Source organism: Chrysochloris asiatica, unplaced genomic scaffold (genome assembly GCF_000296735.1).
Source record: "Chrysochloris asiatica unplaced genomic scaffold, ChrAsi1.0 scaffold00419, whole genome shotgun sequence".
Classification (NCBI taxonomy): domain Eukaryota; kingdom Metazoa; phylum Chordata; class Mammalia; order Afrosoricida; family Chrysochloridae; genus Chrysochloris; species Chrysochloris asiatica.
This window is the reverse complement of record NW_006408937.1, coordinates 79,110-98,097: the sequence shown is the minus strand read 5'-3', so window position 1 is coordinate 98,097 and position 18,988 is coordinate 79,110. Positions and strand designations below refer to the sequence as shown.

Here is an 18,988-nt window from a genome sequence, read left to right as displayed (position 1 = left end):
ATCACGGTCAACTCTACTTTGAGGAGGCAGCTCTTCCCCAGTCCCATTTTGAGGGCCTTCCAACCTGAGGGGCTCATTTTCTGCCACTGTATCTGACACTGTTTCTCTGCTATTCATAAGGCACAAAGCAGCAGCAGCAGCAAGGACTAGAGGGAATTTCATTCAGATTCATTCCTTGAGTATATCTTCTACTTTGCAGAGAAATGTCACAAAATTTGCCTTACAGGATCTCTCTACCTCCTCTCACAATTTTGGGGGGAGGCCTTCTTCAATATCACCATATATTTTCTTTCAGAGCTTTCTTCTGGTAGCCTAGGGATTCCAGGTCTGAAACACATGCCCTGAAAAGAACAGGGCTGAGATACAACGGTAATGGACAGGGACTTTACAGAGCTTTGATCCTTCTGGACACTATTTTGGTTTAAGGAGCAAGTTTATAACAGTTACTTATTCAGGATCATGGTTAAATAATTCATCTTTCCCCTATATAATTCGACATCAATTTAATTATATAATTGTTATTGTTAGTGCCCTTGATTTGGTACTGGTTCATAGGTATAGGGTTTACAAGGAGTGGCTGGTGGGTTTGAACCACCAACCATCTAGTTAGTAGTCCAGTACTTACCCTACATCGCCACACCAGGACTCGTTATGAGCGGCCAGATATGCTTGAGTCAATTTCTGGCCTTTTTTTTAAGCATCACACTTCTCTCTTCAGAAGGCAATTATTTAAAAGGAAAATATTCATCAATGTCAAGAAAACAATCTTGGGATTTTTCCAAATACGGGGTGACATTTAGCTAACACACAAGTACCACTTCATGGAGGCTGCATCCAGTACATTTGGGAACCAGAACAATGTGCCTTCCTCAGACACCAACACGAACTCCCTGTACCTTTCCAGGCTGCTGAGCAGGCCCCAGGCAGTACCAGGCAAGCTCTGTGTCTGTTGTGAATATGACAAAAGGACAAGACTGTCTAAAGACGCAGGCGACAGGATGTCAGCACACAAGAAGATTAAACACAAATCTAGGGTCATTCATTTCCTTCCCCACCCCCACCCGGAGACATGTAATGGTCGTTAAATACTTTAGAGAAAAGAAAAATCTTTGTGAAAACCAACTTTTTCAACAAATTCATCATCTATGTTGTCCTTATTCTCAGCCTCCTAATCATTTTCATTATCATCTTGTTCATTCGCTTCCTCCTTTTTCTCTCTTTCTCTAACTCAACAGCTCTATTTATTTTAAATGGGAGGGCCAGGGATTCTGTTCTGTGTATGATACAATCTTCTTTCCGTATTTTTCTCCATCTGAATAACTTTATCATCTGCCCATTTTTCCCCACTTATCTTATAGCATCTACCATGGAAAGGGTAGGACGTTGTCCCTTGACTGTAGTTTGTGTTCATTCATTCCTAGGGAAGCTTCGACAAGTGACCACAAACTGAGTGGATTCATAGAACAGAAATTGATTCTCTCACAGTTCTGGAGGCTCAAAGTCCAAGGTCAAGGTGTTGGCAGGCCCATGTGTTCTCTGTGGAGCAATTAGAGGAGAATCTGCTCCAAGCCTTTCTCTTAGCTTCTGGGGTTTCCAGAGAGCCGTGGCACTCCTTGCTTTGTCGACACATCACTTCAGTCTCTGCCTCCAGCCTCACATGGGCTTCTCCTTGTGTGTCTGTGTCTCTTCTCTTCGACACAGGTGTTGGATTAGACACGGGCACCACAGATATTGGATTAGATCCCACTCTAATCTGGTATGACCTCATCCCAACTTGACTACATCTCAAAAAAAACAACAAAAAAAACAAAAAAAAACCCTATTTCCAAACAAGGTTACAATCACAGGTACCAGCATTTAGAACTTCAACTTGTCTTTTGGGGACCACACAATTCATCCCTTAACAATTGCAGTGCTCAGAACAAAGGAAGAAAATGTCTGCATTAGAGTCCTTACACTGCTCGACATCACAACAAGGAAATGCAGAAGGACATGTCTCCATGTGTGAGGGCATCACCTGGGCCTGTTGAAGGTTGAACCTGAGCTTGAACAGGAAATGCAGGGGACAGAGGAACACAGTACAGGATAATATGGGGTATATGATACTAAGAAGGGTTAATAGTTTACAAGGGAAAGTGGTAATGCTTTCTGCGTTTATTTTCTTTGTCTATGTTGTTGGGTACATTGACCTATTCTACAGGTGATTTATAATGCTTCTTGTTTTAAAATTTTAGTTCTTTCATTTTGAGTCCTTTCTCTTTTTAAGTGTTTATTGTGATTGAGTGATAGTTTATATGGGAGAACATTGGTTTTACACTCATCCTTCCATTGCAATGATTGCAATCTCCTCCGTGTATCACCATTCAACAGTGTTTGCTTCTATTCCCTCTGTTTTCTTTGTTTTATTTTTCTTGTGAAGGAGGTGGGGTGTACACAAAAACACTCAGGAATATAGAATCATTTAAACACCCAAAGGGCACATTCTGCAAGCCTGCCTCCTGGCTGCCAGCACACAGTCTTTCTCTTTCCATGAGTCTCTCTCTCCATGTTCTCATCTGTGCTTCTATCTCTGGTGTCGCTGATTCTCTGGATAGGGTCCCACATTCTGCTTGTGCTCTTCTCCCTTGATGGTCCTAGGGTCCTCTGTTCCTGGAATGTAAGATTAACTACCCCCCCCTTTTTGTTACAAACGTCTGCCTTTACAGTTGTGACAATCGCAATTATGATAACAATGACTCACTATTGAATCCAATGCATCCTATCCCCATCTCCTTTCACCAGACCCGTCTAGACAAGATGAAAACTATTCAGTGGGGATTCTACCTTCCTTTGCACACTCTGAAACTGAAGTTCCTCTTGAAAACTTGTAATCTGGTGAGGTGACTTCATGCCTTCAGTCATTTTACTTAATGAGTATAATAACTTAGGGTTGTCAGTTGCCCTACGACTATGACCAGGTTTAACTAGTATTTCTCAGATTGTGAATGTTTGTTAATGTTTGAGTCAATCATATTTCTTCTGTAAATTTCTGTGTATGTTCTTAGCTAATTTTTCTATTGTATGCCTGTTCCTAATGATCTCATCAATAAATTTAAAATGAAAAGCCAGTTATGATCAATATTATACACACCCTCACATACTTATAGATCAATAAAATGAATGGATTATAATGTGGCCCATGGTACAATCTTTCATCTATTCATTCAACCCATATTGACTGAGTTGGACAGACAAAATTATCTGGGCTCATGGAGCTCACTTATTTCAGTCAACAAGCGGGAAGCTGGACCTGCCTGGGAGCCACACAGCATCGCTGTCTCGGAAATCCATGGCTGAAACAGTCACAAGACAGCCCGCATGCAAGTGGAGGGGACACAGACCACATTTCTCAGTAGGAAGCTGTCAAGGTCATCCTATAGAAGAGCATATGGGATGGAGTTCTTGTAGACATCCCCGGGAAAAACACTGCCACAATGTGGTTATTATTACCATGTGTCCATGTCTAGAAATGATGGTGAATCCCTTCTCTCCAGTCGATCTAGGAACTTTCTTTTTTGAAACTACGTTGATAGACCAGGCACACATGAGTTTTGATTGGACATCTGTCTTGTTTCCCATAAAGTTGTGACCTGTGCATCTACTGCCACCTACTGACAGAAAATCCTAATTGCAGATTTTGTTAGAACTTTTTCGTCGGACAGGCTCACCAATCAGAAAGTGACAATTCCATCACCTCTCTGAGCCTCCATATCCTCATCTAGAAAATGGGGTCATAACAGCATCTCCTTCGTCGGCTGTTTTGTAGATTGAAGGAGTCAACACCTCTACTCGCTCCAAACAGGGACTTGCACGTAGAAATATGCTTGATAATTTGTTATGGAAAATTCATGGTAAAAATTCATGGAGAGGTGGTGGGTCTAAACGTTAGGGTGGTGTGTGAAGCCGGGTGGAACCTGGCCTTCCCCCATGACCCGAACTCTGGATTCTCTTGAGCCTGGCGCCCCCGACTGCCCCCGCGGTCCAGGTAATCCGCTACACAAGGAAATGAGTTTCCGTTCAGGCCTCCAGGGAGGGAGAAGGAAGGGCTGGGCGGTAGGAGGTGAGACCGGCTCGTGACCCCAAATAAGTCACTCTTGTTGTTGTTGTGAAGTGCCATTGAGTCAGTTCCGACCCATAGTGACCCTGTATGGGTTTTCCGAGGAGTGACTTTGTGGATCAGACCAAGTCTGCAGCCCAGCGCATTAGCCACGCCAGGATTCCAGTCAGTTTTTTTCGTCCATGACACAGTGAAGCCTCATGGGGCCTAGAGTTTTCAGGCAAAGGCTAAAGCGCTTTGCAGGATTATACAAGTTTTGATAACAAGATCGACTGAGTGCTTACTGTAAGTAGTTAGGGCTTTAAATCAATGAACTACTCTGTGGCTGTGGAGTCGGTTCCAACTCATAGCAGCCCTGTATCCGGTTTCCTAGGCTATAAATCTTTACGGAGCAGAAAGTCTCGTGTCTCTCCACGCAGACAGCTGGTAAATTCGAACTGCTGACCTTGCAGTTAACAACCCAACTCATAACCCACTACACTATCAGACTTCCTTTCAACTACTTTATTATAAGGTGGTTAGAACCCATTTTACAGAGGAGAAAACTGATACACACTCCAAGGCAAAGCACTAATTAGTGGAACTAGACAACCTGGATTCAGAACCTGGACTTGTAACCATTATGATATAACGACTTAAAATGAACGAGTCTTAGTGGGGTGCTGTGAGTTAATGCGCCACACTGCAAAGCCATTTGAACTGCAAAGTTGGAGGTTCAAGTTCACCAGCTGCTCCTCGGAAACCCTATACATGGTCACTATGGGTCGGAACCGACTCGACAGCACTTAACAACAACAACAATCTACAACGAACATTTATTGATGAGAGTAGAAAATGTAGGGTCAGATGCCAAGAGTAGGAAGCTGAGGTGAGTGATGAAGGGAAGGAGCTTAGTCACAGAAGAGTTATAGTTTTGCTCCTTTGGAGTTCTTAGGTGAACGGGAGAGTGTGACAGATGTATAGGTGGACTTCAAAACCAAACCAACATACTCTGGGAGATGCTGGAAATACAGCAGGAAACAAGACCGAAAGTATGCAGATGGACAAAGGGCTTAGAATTGGAGGTACAGGGATATGTGGAGCTTAGCAGCTCTGCAAAATGGAATTGTTCAAAGAAAGAAGTTTCCTGGAGGAGAACTGTAAGCCAAATTGGTAGAAGATGATGCACCAACGGGAGAAGACTCCATTGCAGAAATCATTCAGAAGTAAAAGAGGATCCTCCAACCACGCTCGGCCTCGCTGTTGCTGCCCAGTCCTTACTTTTGTGGCCCTTAATGCCAAGTGTGTGTCCTGGAAGAGTCGTTCCAAGTACACCATTATGCCAGTGAAGATGAGGAAGTCTGGGGACTAAGACCACACAGGCTGTAGCCGAGTGCATGACATTGACAGGGGTCACAGGCACCATTAGCAAATGATTGACTCTGTGGCTCCGGCCTGAGCAGGAGACCAAGCCAGGACCTTTTGATAAGAAAGTTGTTGTTGTCCACTATGATCCCTGTAGGTCAGCAGACGTAACTCTGGTCCCTGGGAGCAACTGGAAGCGCTGGATCATTGCCACAGAAAATATGAAGGCTGGAGATGTATGTGATCCTCAACTCTAACCACAGAAGCCATATGGCAGTTGCTGCTCGGGAAGGAATTGCACATCTTCTGGCGGCCCTGCCCATGGGTACCCTCAGCAATACTGTGGAGAGTGAGCCAGGCCAGGGAGCCAGTATATCAGAGGTGCAGGGACTTGTGGTGGGCTGTTACGCAAGGTGAAGGGGACTGCCATCATCCGTCTGGCTGCCCGCTAAGAGGCTGATGCAGCTGCTGGAAACAGCGGCTGAGAAGCCAACGTGGACCATAACAAATGGGTCAGTGACTGGACAAGAGGCCTTCCATCAGGCTATGGCACTGCAATGGTGGCTGGGCTGGTTGAAAGATTTGGCCCCTATCCCCCATAAGAGTTATGTGAAGCTGCCCTCAGCTGCCGCGGAAAGCTAATATTCCTGGACTCTAGTAAAATACTTCCCTATTTCTGTTAAAAATAAAAAAATTCATGGAGCAGGTCTGGTTTGAGAGGGGCTGTGAAGGAGATACGGAATGGATTGAAAAACCAAACGTCAGAAAAACTAGCTGTCTCCCCAGGGCCAGGTACATAGGAGTCACTCGAGGGTGGGTGAAGGAAATCACAGTACCTGATAAAGGTAGACGTCTCTGTCACCAGGTGGAGACTTTCTTCCACCTCATGAGACTCGTCGAGGCCCCCTTCATGTCCTTATTCCCTAGGTTGTAAATGAAGGGGTTAAGCAGGGATGCTACCACCTCAAACAGTACCATGGCCTCCGAGTCCTCAATTGTGTAGGAGGAACAAGGTGGCAGATACGCCCCCAAATGAGTTCCACAGAACACGCCAGTGCTGGCAGGTGGGAACTGCAAGTGGAAAAGGCAGTCTTAACATGGCTGAAAAAAATGTGCATGTAGGCAAGGGAGCTAAACAAGAAGGGAGTGATAAAAAGAAAACTCCCCGGGGTCTACACAATCCGTTTCTGAACAAGAACATTTGAGCAATGCACAAAGCTCACCGAAAATATGGTGAATTCTGACCCTTGCACAAAATGACATTGGGGACTGTGGGTGTATCCAGTGATAGATGTTTATGTTGACAATGATGTGATGTGATGCAGAATTCCAGGCTCACGGTTGTGGCATAGTAAAGAGAGGGCCATATGGCTGCAGGTCTATCATATGCCAACACTGCCAAGAGGACATTGTCCAGTTCTAGAAACATAATGAGAAAATACATCTGAGTGAGGCCTCCAGGTTTGGATAGTAGCATCTTTGGCATAGGGACAGAGGTGAGCCATATGTCACACAACACGGGCTGGCTATGAAGAAGTACATGGGAGTGTGCAGGTGGAGGCAGAACTGATGGCCAGGCTAATGAGCAGGTTCCCAAGCACAGCAACCAGGTACGTGGAGAAGGACAGGCTGAAGCGTAGGCGCTGATGCTCAGGCACCTCTGACAGTCCAAGGAAGAGGAATTCTGGGATGATTGTTAGATTACCTCTCGCCATGGCTTCGGGTTTCTATAAACATGCAATGTCAAAACATTAGACAAGGAGACCAGAGGCAATTGGGAAGAATTCTCATCACCCTACCTCATCAGTAGCTGAAATCAGACTTTATGATGCTTTGGGAAGGAACAAGGGCAACAGAATGTGGGGTCTATAAGGTCACAACAAATTGCAGCATGGCAGAGGTGAGGAGCTGTCTATGACTGAAATGTCAGGAGGAGTACCTCTTGTTCCTCCAGGAGGGAGGATGAGCCAGAAGAGAAGAGGAAAAAGAGAATTGAAAGATGGAAAGTGTGAGAGTGTGGGCAGAGCCAGGAAAGATCTTCAAATCGAGTTGGGCTGCTAACCTCAAGGTCAGCAGCTCAGAACTACCAGCTGTTCCATAGGCAAAAGATGAGGCTTTTTGCTCCTGTAAAGTTGTAGACTCAGAAACCCTATAACAGAGTGGCTAGGAGTTGACACCGACTCCACGGCACACCACCACCACCATGGAGGGTTCTGGGGGATGACATTACATTAAAAATGTGTGTGTGTGTGTGTGTGTACTTAGACATAGACATACATAAATGTATGTCTGTACTCACAGGAAGATAACTGGAAGGATAGTCACTAAAATGCTGACTACAGTAGCTATCTCTGGGATATAAGATCTCAACATGTATATCTTTTTTTCACTAATGAACATGTCCAATTTTTCAAGATATTTTCTGAAGATATTTACCAGATGTTTCAAGAGATTTCTATGATGAAAATGTTTAGGCCCAAGTGCATCTGGAGACTTAAATTGAAGCCTAGTTATCTCTCATTCCAATCACCACTAATGATCAATACATCTTGATTGCATGTTTGATCAATTTCAGATTGAAGAAGTTGATAGAATGCTTCTATTTCAGCCTCACTGGTTTTAGTGGTTGGTGCATAAATTTGAATAATACTGGTATTAACTGGGCTTTCCTGTAGGCACATGGATATTATCCTATCACTTACAGCATTGTGCCTCATGACTGACCTGGATATGTTGTTTATAACAAGGAATGCAACACCATTCCTCTTCAATTTGTCATTTCTGGCATAGTAAACCATGTGGTTGTCAGATTCAAAATGACCAATATCTGTCCATTTCAGCTCACTAATGCCTAAGAGATCGATGTTCATACGTTCCATTTCATTTTTTACAACTTCCAATTTGCCCTGATTCATACTTCGTACATTCCACGTTCCAATTATTAATGGATGTTTACAGCTGTTTCTCTTCGTTTTGAATTGTGCCCCATCAGCAAATGAAGGTCCCGCAGACTTTTCTCCCATGAGCTTTACTCCATTCGCGTCATCACAGCCAACTCTACTTTGAGGAGGCAGCTCTTCCCCAGTTGCATTTTGAGTGCCTTCCAACCTGAGGGGCTCATTTTCCGGCACTATATCTGACAGTGTTTCTCTGGTATTCATAAGGTTTTCAGTGACTAAATATTTGGAAGTAGTTCGTCACTCCTTCTTCCTAGTCTGTCTTTGTCTGGAAGCTCATCTGAACCCTGTCCACCATGGGTGACCCTGCTAGTATTTAAAATACCTGTGGCATAGCTTCCAGAATAACAGCAACTCATAAGTCAACACAGTACGACAAACTGACAGATGAGTGGTGGATAAGTGAATAAGGAAGACTGTAGAAGAATTGATGCTTTTGAGTTATGGTGTTGGAGGACAGTGTTGAAAGTGCCTTGGGCTGCCAAAAGAACCAACAGATTTGTGTTGGATGAAGTGCAGCCAGAGTGCTCCTTGGAGACCAGGATGGCCAAACTTCGTCTCTCATACTTCAGACATACTGTCAGGAGGGACCAGTCACTGGAGAAGGATATCATGTTTGGCAAGGTGGAAGGTCAGTGAGAAAGAGGAAGACCCCTAGCGAGATGGACTGGCAAGATGGCAGCATCGATGGACTCAAGCGTGGCAACAATAGTGAGGTTGGCCCAGGATCGGGCAGTGTTTCAATCTGCTATGTATAAGGTCGCTATGAGTCAGTACCAACTCGATGGCACCTAACAACAACAAGCTATCTGTCAAGCTATGCTCCTGCCTCTCCCTCTCTCCTTCGCAAGCTCATGTCATGAAAACCACAGAGCATACCAACATAAGCAAAATGGGAGATCCAGAAGAACCAGGAAGAGAGGAAGGAACAGGAAGGATATTTTAGGAAATAACATCCCCAAACCTCTTGATTTTGATAAAATACCTAAATCTACATATCCAAAAATCTCAACAAACTGTAAGTAGGATAATCACAAAAGAGATTGACTGTGAACTGCATTATACTGGAAGTAGCAAGTGTAAACAAACTCATTATATACCAGGCATCCTCAAGAAGACTAATAGAGATTTCTCACCAGAAACCATGGAGGACGAAGGCACTGGGATGGCTTATGTAAAGCACTGCAAGCAAAGGGGGGAGGGGGTGCGGGGGGGGGACCTGCTAACTTGTGAGTCTTCCTTTTTCTATTTGATTTAAAAGACAAATACATAAAATGGTCATTCTCAACCTATGTTAATGAAAACACACTGTCAGAAGATGTACACTGTGACAATAACAACAAAAGAGGAGAGGCTCCCACTGTAAAAGAGCTGACTTTCTGTATATTATTGAAACTAAAGTGGGATATATTCAAGTTTATAAAGTTAAGATGTTAATTATGGCTTCCAGAATACACACTAAGAAAATAACTAAAGTATATGCAGAAAAGGAAACGGCACTGCAATAAAAATAATAGTCTATAGAATTTCCTCTAAATATGGTACTGGATGAAATGAAGATTTTTTTAAAATGTGTATGACATATAAAACACAGGAAACCAGAAAAGATTGCCCTTTATCACCACTCATCTTCCATATTATATTGAGAGCCCTAGCCAAAGCAATAAGGCAAGAAAGGAAAATAAAAGGCATCCAAATTGGCAAATGAGAAGTAAAACTGTCTCCATTACAGACAATATTATCCTCTACATAGAAAATCCCAAAAACTCAGCAAGAAAAAATTATTGGGACCCATTGAAAGATTCAACAAAGTGGCCGAGTGCAGGATCAACATACAAAAGTCACTCAGATTCTTTTACACTAACAAAGACAACTCTGAAAAAGAAATCATATCAGATTATATTCTGACTCATTTCTCCCAATCGGCACATGAAAAGATGCTCAATATCATTGTTGTTGTTGTTGTTAGGTGCCATCGAGTGGGTACCAACTCATAGAAACCCTATGTACAACAGAAAGAAACACTGCCCAATCCTAGGCCAACTTAACTACTATTGCCACGCTTGAGCCCATTGATGCTGCAACTTTGCCAATCCATCTCATTGTGTGTGGGGGGGGGTGTCTCCCTCTTTTCTCTGACCCTCCACTTTACCAAACATGATATCCTTCTCCAGCAACTGATCCCTCTTGACAATATGTCCGAAGTATGAGACACGAAGTTTGGCCATCATGGCCTCCAAGGAGCACTCTGGCTGCACTTCTTCCAACGCAGATCTGTGTGTTCTTCTGGCAGCCCATGGCACTTTCAATATTCTCCTCCAACACCTTAACTCAAATGCATCTATTCTTCTATGGTCTTCCTTATTCACTGTCAAGGAGTGACTGGTGAGTTTGAACTGCTGACTTTGAGGTTCAAACTGACCTTCCAGTTGATTGTTTATACTACAGCACCACACCAGGGCTCCTTACACATGCTAGGATGGCTATAATTTCTTTAAGTGTTAGTGAAGATGTGTAGAAATGGAGACCCTCCCCCATGGCTGATGGGATTGAAAATGATATCACCTCATCTCTCTGTTATATTTCCTTTCTGGAAACAATACTAACTGTGGACCCCAAAGAGTCCAGGTAAAGTAGACACCTTGGTTCTATGACATTTACTTTAAAATCAACTTTACCCACACTGCCTCTTGCCTACTGTACTCCAGGCCTGAGTCTACATACTGTTGTTTAGTGCCGTCAAGTTGGTTCCAACTCATAGCGACCTTGTATAGGGTTTCCGAGAAGTAGCTGGTGAATTTGAACTGCTGACCATTGCAGTTCAAACCAGTCTTGTGGTTCAGTGCTTATCATGTCCACATACTAACACCCAGCAAATCTCCTGTGTTCACATATGTGCTCCATTGTTCCATCAGACTTCATTTATAACACATTTGTTCATCAACGGGTAAATGGAAAATGTACAACTCAGCCATAAACCATTGTCATCAGTGGCAGCACAGACCTAGCTCTGTTCTATGCATGCACCATGTTTTTACCTCATGTAACCTGTGTCATGGATGCTCTCCCACCCAGCCTCTAGTAAGCAGGAAAAAGTCAGAAGCCCTGAAGTCACCCATTTGCACTCAGGGCCTAGAGTTAGTTGGGGGCTGAGCTTCAGTGCTATGGGGAACGCCAAGGAAAGAAGTCAGAGATGAAAGCAGGAGGAGCTGAGGAGACTGTCACTGTCTGGGAGCTAATGGTCAGGCCCTGACCCAGGAGGAGCCGCCACATCTTCATTTTTTGGAAAAGAAGAGATGACTTGGCAAATGGAAGCCAGGCCATGACTATTCAGGAAGCAGGAAGTCTGGCCCGGCTGTCTGCCCCAGATTCCTGGACCCTCATTCCTTCCAAAGCAGAGGGGAGGCCACAGTCAAACCATGATGGAGCATGGCCTGAGGGAGACAGAGCAGTATACCCCATCTCAGGACTGAGTGGGTACAGGGATCGTCTTAGATCAAGGAGAGGCAGAGCTGTCTCCACTGGCTGAGAGAGGAGCATCTGGATTCACTAGGGGTGTTCTGGAAGCCATGGAGCGAGGAGCACCAGCTGTAGGGGCTGAGTGAGTATTTTTTCCCCTCCTCTGGCCCACGTAGCAGGCCTGCATCAGGACTCAGAAGTGGTCCAGGTGAACTTGATGGTAGGAGTGAGAAGTGTCATTTCTGCCTGATTTTCTTGGCTTCTGGTGACAATTGTATGAGAGACTGTGTTTGGGCATCCCTTAGGCTACCTTTTTCCGGCTGCCTTTGCTCACCTTGAAGCGCAGAGTCCATCTCCACAGTTCTCAGAGGCCTGGCTCCCTGGAGGGCCATTCCCAGCCTCATAGACATGCAGCTTCTGCAACCTCCTGGTGGGCATCCATGCCATGGCCTCTCCCAAGGCTCCTTGCTTGTGCCCTCAGTTTCATGACTGCATCACACCCCAGTTGTTCTCCGAAAGCGGGTACAGGAGCACATCGCCAGGTGTTTTCTCCCAAAGAACTGCTGGGTAGGTTTGAACCACTGACCTTTCAGATGCTGCTAACAAAGCATTGAATCATTGCACCACCTAGACTCCTTGGATAACTTCTGAAAGGTCAGTGAGATGAGCTAGTGTGGGGAAACTATGGAGCAGAGCTTCAGAAGGTGGTGCCTTAGAGCCCTAACCCTCACTCCAAACAACCACTTAAGGACCACTGAGCTTTGACACATCCCAATCACATCTTGGTCACCCTCCACATTGTACCCCAAAAAAACACTGCTAACACACCCCAATCACAATCCTAATAAGTCCTAATCACACCCTGAACACACTCAAACTGCACCCCAATCACACCCTCACCCCAAACTCCAAACCTTCAGCATCACCCTTATCCCAACTCCAGCCCTAGCCCTAAATCTTAACCCCTAACACCCTCGCACATCCACCCCTAACCCCATCCCCAATCCCCAATCTGCATCCTGATACTGGGTCCCAGGCCCCCAATCCCTATCCCTGACCCCAGATCTCTGAACACCAACCCCCTGGCCTTGGCCCCTAATCCCATAAACCCTAATGCTGAACACAGCCTGAATTTACCCTCACCTCAAATCCTCGCCCCTAAAAATCCTAATAATCCTAACCTTAACCCTAACCCTGAAGCTCTCTAACTCTCATACCCTAACCCTCACATCCTAAACACACCATAAACCTTCACACCTCATACCCTAAGCTCCAAGCCCCGTCCCCTATCCCCAAACCTCTAACCCAACCCAACTTCAGACCCGGATCCCTGAATCCCCTAAACTTGAACCCAACTGGGGGTGGCGAATTAGTGGTGAGGGCCCCTCTCCAAGGGATAGACTCAGGCACATTGTATGCAAAGTCTATGGCAAACAGCCTTTGTTCTCAGCCTGGCCAGACCTGCTTCTTTAGGTGCCCCAGTCTCTAACCAGCCTGAGGGTCTACATAGAAGTCCCCTGGCTCTTGACAGGCCTTCTCCTGTAACTCAGGGGTCTCGCCTGCCCTCTTCTCAAGGCAGGAGGAAGTAGTCACTTGGCTGGTCATGGCACTGGCCCTCAGACTGGAGTCACCTGGACTGAAGAAACTCCTTTGAGCCTACAGGGGATGGTGTTGGTTGAAGGTGCCCTGCTCAGAGTGTGTCTTTGTCAGCCTGAGAGAAGGGAGCTGAAGCCTGACGCTAACCAGGCCTGGGCAGGACTGTGCCTTCTTCAGGCCTCCAGGGGCTAGCCTCAACAGCTCAGGAGACTCTTGGTTGGAAGGGTCAGACCAGGCCAGCATTCTCAACTGGGACTCATGAAAGCACTGATGCGCAGGCCCAGAGAAGCCCATCTGTTTGCAGCGCTCCACAGGGTCCCAACTTCAGTTAGGTGTGGAGGGGCTGCTGGCAGCACTGGTTCTGGGGATCATTAATCCAGAATGAGGACTGAGCCTGGAAGGGGAGGCCAGCCAAGTGAAGCCAGGGGAGAGGAGAGATGGGGATGCTCTGGCAGGGAGGGGAGAGGTGAGAGCCACGGAGTTGGTTCCAACTCCTAGCGACCCGGTATCAGCTTTCTGAGGCTGTCCATCTTTATGGGATCAGAAAGCCTCCTCTTTCCCACTCCCCCCGGAACGGCTGGTAGATTCAAACTGCTAACTTTGCAGTTAGTAGTCCAGTTTGGAATCCCCTATGTTACCGGGATTCCTTAATAGGAACCATGAAACCCCAGAAAGAGATGAGAAAAGAACATCGTATAGAGACAGACTCACATGGTCCCCACAGCTAGGTCACTCCCACCCACACGCCGGCCCAGGCTCCTCCACAGACAGAATCCAGACCACAGCATTCAAGAATACTTTATATTGAAACTGCAAAGAATGTGAGAACAGGCAGGAACCGAGGACCGAGGTGGCTGGCTACAGCTTCTGGCTGCTCATGAATATGGGGAAACTGTGTTCAACCTGTCAACGGAAGCAGAGTCATGGAGAAGCTCCAGGTCAGGGCTGGCCCCCTGTCCTCCCAGTTGGCCACAACCATAGGCAGGGGCAAGGGCTGTGGACCATTGCATGGCAGCATGGGGATCTGCAGACCCTGCAACCTGACCCATCCATCTACACTTGCTGTGTCCAGCCTAGAGACTGACCCACCCACCTCGTCACCTCAGCTCAATGTAGACATGCTTCTAAACAAGAACACAAAGTACAAGCACTTTTCAAACGCTGGTGTGTATCAGAAGTATTCAGAACCTGTTAAAAAATGTACATTCCCTGCCAAGCAGCAGTTACAGAAAAAATCCATGTGCATCTCCAACTGTACTAAGAGAAGACCTTGTTGGCAAGATGTATAGGCAGTTCAAATAGTATATCTTGGTATACTATACGTATCTTAACACACACACACACACACACACACACACACACACACACACACACACACACACACACACACACACATGGATGTAAATGCCCAGAAGTCTCCAGGAGCCAGGCCTGCCAGGAACGTTGGTCCCTGGGAAGCCTAGTCCAACCCCTCACCCCACCCCACCACTGGGCTCAATACTAAGCTACTCTGTTGTGTCCCTGCCTCAGCCAGAGGTCCGTCATACCAAGTTGATGTTTCAGGTCCTCTATTCCCTTCTACAGCAGAGGGCACTAGAGCAGCAGATGGGGAAAATAAAATCGATTAATAGATTCTTGCCTCCTCTCTCTCCATTCTACCTCTCAAGTCCCTACTCCCCACATCCCAACAGCCAGTGGTTAGATTAGATGTGACCCTATGGTAGAAAGGTTCCCTCCCTTCTCCCTGTCACCCGGACACAGACCCCACCAACAAGCTTAGCGCACATTACTTGAGGGTAGTTCTGGCAGCGTAAGGAAGTGGCTTCCGATCACCTGAAAAAGAATGCCAAAAGCCAGCTTCCAAACCCAAGTGAGCTGAAAAAGGCCCAGCATGGTCTCAAAGGAGGCAGCAGTCTCAGTCCATCTGACAAAAACAGTGTGGAGCCAAGAACTGTGACTAGACCAGACCCAGCAGAAAAGGCATTGTCCTGCTGGAAGTCTCCTCTCCCCACAAACCAAACCCTCACGACTCACTGGAAAAAGAGAACACTTTAGGCTTGGCTCCTCCCTGGGCCATGGCCAATGGCTGTGAGTTTTCCAAAATTTGGGGTGCTCTCATCTTGAGGCCCACATCATGAAACTTTCCATGATCTTCATGATACATGAACAGGCAAGATGTCTCTGGCTTGGTTGCTATAAACTAAAACACAGATTTCTGGCTGATTAGGTGTGTGTGTGTGTGTGTGTGTGTGTGTGTGTGTGTGTGTGTGTGTGTAATTGGGCTGAGGAAGAGAACAGGAAAGGGAAGCAAGAGCATTGTGCCTGCTTCTGCCAAGTTGGCTGTCTGGGCAGCAAGAAAGCCCAGGGTCTTGTAAGGAAGACAGGGGGAATCATAGACACAAACTTTGCAGTTCGACTCTTAAGGGATTGGCCAATCCAAATCAGCTGCCAAACTCCTTCTTTAGTTCCCTTTCTTCCTAGCGACTCTCTGGCAAAAAGGCTCAAAACATGTAAAGTGCTGTGAAGTGTGTCTGGCAAATGTTAAGCATTTGCTTTATTAGAATGACCCCAACTGGGCAACCAGATGGCATCCTTAAAGGACAGAAGGAGCTCGTGTAAAGATGTGAGTGTTGGGAGTAGGGTGGCACCTGGAAAGGGGGGTATGAGAAGGAGAGTGGTCTACTCACATGACTCTTTGAGGCTGGCTATCTAGTTGAGGCGTTGTCTTCCTTGGCCACCAGCTCCGAGTCCCTTGTCTTGCTCATCACAGCGTCCTTCCTAGTGTTCGGCTTGGTTAGTTTGAATCCTGAAGGGCCCCAGGAACATCTTTCTGGCCTTCCAGGCATTGGAAGTCCAGAAATTTGGGGGAAAGTGGCTGGTCCCTGGGGAGGAACTTCAGGTAGACAGGCCTGGGATTTTCTCCCCAGGACAAATTTTGGGGTACTGCCTGCCACCTAGCGATTTCTTCTCCTGGAGCTTCCGCCTAGAAGTGGTCCGGGACTTGCACCTTCTCTTCCTGTTCGCTGCATTTTGCATTTTCTTAGCTGACTTCTTGGAAGAAGAGCTGTTCATCTCCAAATGCCTGTGAAAAGTTGGCGATGATGAACATTGATTGGAGCCTCCGGGATCCTGAGTGGCCCTGAATCGGCTTCCATCTTTGTAGTCAATTTCCACCCTGGGGTTATGAGGCTGACATGCAATAAATGGGGCAGAAAAGAGATGCTCCCCTCTTCAAGGCTAACAACCCACTGGGGCAGGGGTGGGGGACGTCCTGCCTGAGCACCCTATTTGTTGTTGTTGTGAAGTGCTGTCGAGTCATATTTCCAACCCATAGCAACCCTGTATAGGGTTTCCGAGGAGCAGCTGGTGAGCTTGAACCACTGACCTTACGGTCCAAACCAACTTTGGAGTCCAGCGCATTGACCCACAGCACCACACCAGGACTCCAATAAGACCCGCAAAATCATTTGGCCTGGCCATGCCTAAGCAACTGCAGTTCCAGGCATCACATTTATTGTTGTTGTTAAGTGTCTGTGAGTCACTTCCAACTCATAGTAACCCTGTATAGGATTTGAGAAAAGAGGCCTGTGAGTTTGAACCTCCAACCTTGTGATTCAAACAATTAAATGCTTGACCAAATATGGTTATGGTGTTTATGAGCCGTGGCATTAGTCCCGACTCATAGTGACTCTTAACTTTAGCTAATTGCTGATTGTTGTTGTTATGTGCCATAGAGTCGGTTCCTACTCATAGCACTTTTTATGCTCAGAGTCTTATAGCTTCAGAATGTTCATTCTGAAGGTGGTGGTGGTGGTTATGTGACATGGTCAGTTCCTACCCATAGTGACCCTGCATAGTGTTTCCGAGGCTGTAAATCTTTACAGAAGCAGAAAGCCTCATCTTTCTTCTGCAGAACCCCTGGTAGTTTCAAAGCACTCACCGTGAGATTCCCAGCCCAACTCATAACCACTAAATGTTGTTGTGGTTGTTAAGTGCTGTCGAGACGCTTCTAACCTATAGCTACCCTGTAGAGGGTTTTCCGAGAAGCAGCTGGTAAGCTTGAACCACTGACCTTGCAGGTCAAATAGCTTTGCAGTCTGACGCATTCATCCACAGCGCCACACCAGGACTCCGATTACTATATTTGTTGTTGTTAGGTGCCATCAAGTCGGTACCGACTCATACCAACATTATGCACAGCAGAACGAAACATTGCCCGATCCTGGGCCAACCTCACAATTGTTGCCACGCTTGAGCCCATTGATGCTGCCACTTGGCCAATCCATCTTGCTGGGGGCCTTCCTCTTTTTCTCTGACCCTCTACCTTACCAAACATGATATCCTTCTCCAGTGACTGGTCCCTCCTGACATATATGTCTGAAGTATGAGAGACGAAGTTTGGCCATCCTGGCCTCCAAGGAGCACTCTGGCTACACTTCCCCCAACACAGATCTGTTGGTTCTTTTGGCAGCCCATGACACTTTCAATATTCTCCTCCAACACCATAACTCAAAAGCATCAATTCTTCTATGGTCTTCCTTACTCACTGTATATATATATATATATAGCAGGCTAATTTTTAAATTGATCATTTTGTATGGCCCGCGAATGATGTTATAAATTGTAGCAGAAAGAAAGGTTCCTCACCCCTGCAGAGGACATGAACAGTTTCTCATGGGTTGGAAAACCTTTTCAGGAAGTAATTTCACGTTTCCAGATCTTATGCTCTCTACTGAAATGACTGTGCTCCACCATTGTCGTGGGAGAGCTGCCCTAGAAGCTGTAGTAACTGATTAGTATAGCTTTGCTCCAGTCCAACTACGTTGACTAGGTTTGCGCCACTGACTACAATTTGCAGAGCCTTGCCAATTCAAGGAGCCTTGGTGTCTCAGTGGGTTAAGTGGGCTGCTAACTGCAAGGTCGTGGTCCAAAATCATGTGCTCCATGAGGGGAAATAAATGAGTCAAAATCAATTCGAAGGCAGAGAATTTGATTTGGGGGGTTTGGCCTTAAATCCTTAAAGGAGAGGGAGTTCTAATACTCATTGTCATTCAGTCCGAGGTTATGAGGAAGGCAGTGCTTTTACACTCTGCTGCAATATCGAAGGGCTCTGTGGAAAGAATACTCTAATAGAATCTATGAACATCAAAGTATACACACTCAGCTCTCTTCTAAGCACTGTGTTGTTATTGTTGTGAAGTGCCATTGAGTCGGTTCCGATTCATAGTGACCCTGTAGAGGGTTTCCAAGAAGCAGCTAGTGGGTTTGACCTGCTGACCTTACAGTTCTTATCCTATAGCGCTAAGCATTGTTGGAAAATATTAACTATTCCTTACAGTAATCCTATGAGTGAAGTCCACGCAAATCTTGTTCATAACTCAGGGACTGCCTGTAATGCTTCTACTGTGCCCCGAGCCCATCCCTCCCACGAATATTAATGAGCCCAGTCCTGTGACTGTCTCTCCTATCATCAGCCCTGAACTTCTGAGTAATGTTGGTTGGTGCCCTTTTACCAGTGCATGTCCTCTGAGCCCTC

General features: G+C 46.0%; 1 pseudogene; it reads left to right on the top strand.

Moving 5' to 3' along the window:
* Positions 1–6,082, top strand: part of LOC102823318 — a 21,474-nt pseudogene extending 15,392 nt beyond the window's left edge.
* Positions 6,083–18,988: the final 12,906 nt, after the last annotated feature.